Source organism: Lupinus angustifolius, chromosome LG11, assembly GCF_001865875.1.
Source record: "Lupinus angustifolius cultivar Tanjil chromosome LG11, LupAngTanjil_v1.0, whole genome shotgun sequence".
Lineage (NCBI taxonomy): Eukaryota > Viridiplantae > Streptophyta > Magnoliopsida > Fabales > Fabaceae > Lupinus > Lupinus angustifolius.
Window position 1 is genome coordinate 20522065 of NC_032019.1, and position 2985 is coordinate 20525049.

Consider the following 2985-nt stretch of genomic DNA (forward strand, 5'->3'; position numbering starts at 1 on the left):
TCTCTTCATCTCTCGTTAATCGATCACCTTACGATCTTAATCAGTTAAAATCCCATTTCTTTTCTTTTTCCAATTGGAATTTAGTACATTGCTACAATAATTCTATTGATGCTATATCATCAGTTCAAGTCCTACAAATATTTTTCATGCAAAACTCATGGCAGAGTCTCCAATTGGATTGGAATTTAGTGTACTGCTACTAGAGATAGCAAATTGGGCTGCCTCGTATCCGCAAAATTTAAGTGAAAAATTGCAGTTAAATATAACCTTATGTACTACTGCATGTAAGACTAAGATTGAAACTAAGAGGGGTGAATTAGTTGACTTAAAATTATGACCACTTTTTCTGAAAAATCAAGAGTTAAGTGCAGCGGAAAACTTATGCAGAAAATTGATAAATAAAATCATGAGATAAAAGGGAGAAGATAGTACACCGAGATTTTATACTAGTTCATCTTCTTGTCCATTGAAGGCTACATCCAGTACTCTTGCAGCACAAGAGATTTCTTCACTAAATATTATGAGTTGTAATTACAATATCTCACCCCGAGACCTCTATGTACGTTACACACTCACTAATACTTATATCACTCTTGAAAACACCTTTTCCAAGTGGCTATATCCCCTTTATTATCACACCCTTGTGAAAGAAAGTAATTTGCAATAACAACAAATAATATACAACAATGGCGGAATTGCCTATACAAGTATGAAATGTAATATCACTTGCAATCCAATAACTCTTTTGTATACTAAGTAATAATGCTCTTATAGTTTGTAAAACTTTTGAAACACTTTAATTAAAGCAACTCAGAAAATTCACTTTGAAAGTTTAAAAACACGTTGCAATAAGTGTATAAAAATGTTTCAGAGAATTTTCAGAATTAACTTGAAATTTTGTGTAAGATTTGTGTGAGAGTTGTGTGTGTGTTGTACATGAGTTTCAATGCTTTTAAATAGGCTTTCCAACCAGCCATAACACCTCTTAGAAAGGGTAGGAATTGATTGGAATGAAACCATTTTGTTTGGGATGAAAACCATTCACTTTGAAATCTGAAAACTGGTGCAACAACTCTCAGTAATCAATTACAACCTTGAGTAATCGATTACTCAAACACGCTGTCCAACTGAGTATTTAAATTTTAATTAGAGTAATCGATTATAACATTTGGGTAATCGATTATGCTGCATAGTGTTTGTTGGATAATTGATTTTCTCACTTATGTAACCTGTTACTTAGATACAGTAATATGTTACACACTATTTTTGAAAATTGTTTTGTTTATACTTGAAGTGTTTCAATTTTCTTAAAACAATAGTTTGAGCATTACTACTATTGTTTATTCAAGAGTATAGGATAAAAGTACCTATTTAGACTTACACTAATTTGTCTTGAAGCTTTGTCTTCTTTGTCTTCATAAGTATTCTTCATTTTCTTCTTTTTGGTGATGTTGGTGTCTTCATCAAAACCTTGCCAAGGTCAGGAGCAAAGATCTTCTTCACAATCTCCCATTTTTTGATGATGACAAACTAATATCTTCTTTAACAGTACAATTTTCTGAGAGCAACATACTTTGATATATGTTAAGATGACTTGAGTATGCTCCCCCTTTCATTTGGAGTTATGTGCTTGAAAGAAATTTGACAGAAAATACACTTCTCCCAACTTTTCTCCCCCTTTTGACTTCATTAAAAAGTAGAAAAGCCAAGATTTTCCATTATAATATATATATATATATAGCATACATATTAGTAAGATATAAAATAAAGATCGCAATGCATATCATAAAACATAGATGTTCAGATATTTGTTCACAAATAGCAACAACAAAACAACATAAAGCAAATTTTGTCCGAAAATATGAAATGATTACAACCAGAAAATCCTAACCAAGATAAATAATATAAGATTCAGGCTCAAAGCTGTCTTCATCAATGTCCATACTACTCCTCTTAGAAGAGAGACAATGAAGTTCAAATTGGATTTTTTGATTTTGAGCATCAAGAGCATCTATCCGGTTAGTGATGTAGCTGATCGAGGCCGTACCCGATACAAATAATATAACAATTAAAACTGCAGTACTAGGAAGTGACTCCTAGGTCATTTTCCAAGGATTATCTTTCAAGCAAAGTTTCAAACACCTTATACTCATACACACACAAGGGGGTTTTTGTTGTTGGATAGTATGAAAATAAATCAAATTAAAAAAAAAAAGTAGTTAAGCAATGTAATAAAATGGCTAATTCCCTTTGGTTCGTTTGTTCACAACTCAATCCTCGGTTTCAAAAGATTATTTTCAGATTCCAACCATTAACTTCTGAATTTTTTGAGAATCAATTAACTAAGCGATAATCAATTCAAAGTTCCAGAACCTAAACCTCAAACTAGGCGAAATCAGTATAAGCATGAAACGATTAACAAATTCACACGAACTAAGCATTCATGCACTAGAGAGAGTAAATCAACTAAGTGAAGATAAACTCAACCAACCAGTTTCTAAACAATGGCATTAAGCAAACCATATTCAGAAATAAGATAGAAGAAATCAACAATAAAGAAACCAAAAATGCATTAATAACATAACCTCAAGAGTTGTGGTACATTACCAATGGAACTTAGTCCAGAAATTTAGCCTTTCATGACAATGGAAGAACAAACTGAAAATGAGAAATGAAGAAGGGGTGAAACCGTAGTAGAGCAAAAAGAGGGAAAACGGAAATGTATTTTTTTTCAAAATGAGGCAAAGTAAAATTGTGTGTGTTTGAATTGGGGAATCCGAATTTAACCCTCCAACACACATAAACCGAATTGGGCCTAACCAATGGGCCCAAAGCTAAATTACAATAAAAATAACTCCTAAATTAAAAATACAATATTCACTTCAACATATATCCCCGACTTCCATAATGCCCAAAATGCCATTGGTACCAAATGTGATATGAAAATGATAATAGATTTAATCAGGCCAAATAATCCTAAATTAA

At 32.0% G+C, this 2985-nt stretch overlaps 1 protein-coding gene across 1 annotated transcript in view; it reads right to left on the reverse strand.

The window, feature by feature from the left end:
• Positions 1-2985, reverse strand: part of LOC109359237 (succinate--CoA ligase [ADP-forming] subunit beta, mitochondrial-like) — a 23963-nt gene continuing 20978 nt past the window's right edge. Inside the window, exons 15-16 of the transcript XR_002109051.1 lie at positions 2488-2497; positions 1-11 (exon numbers count right to left, since the gene is read on the reverse strand). The gene's annotated coding sequence lies outside the window, so the exon portion shown is untranslated. The remainder of the gene's footprint in view (positions 12-2487; positions 2498-2985) is intronic.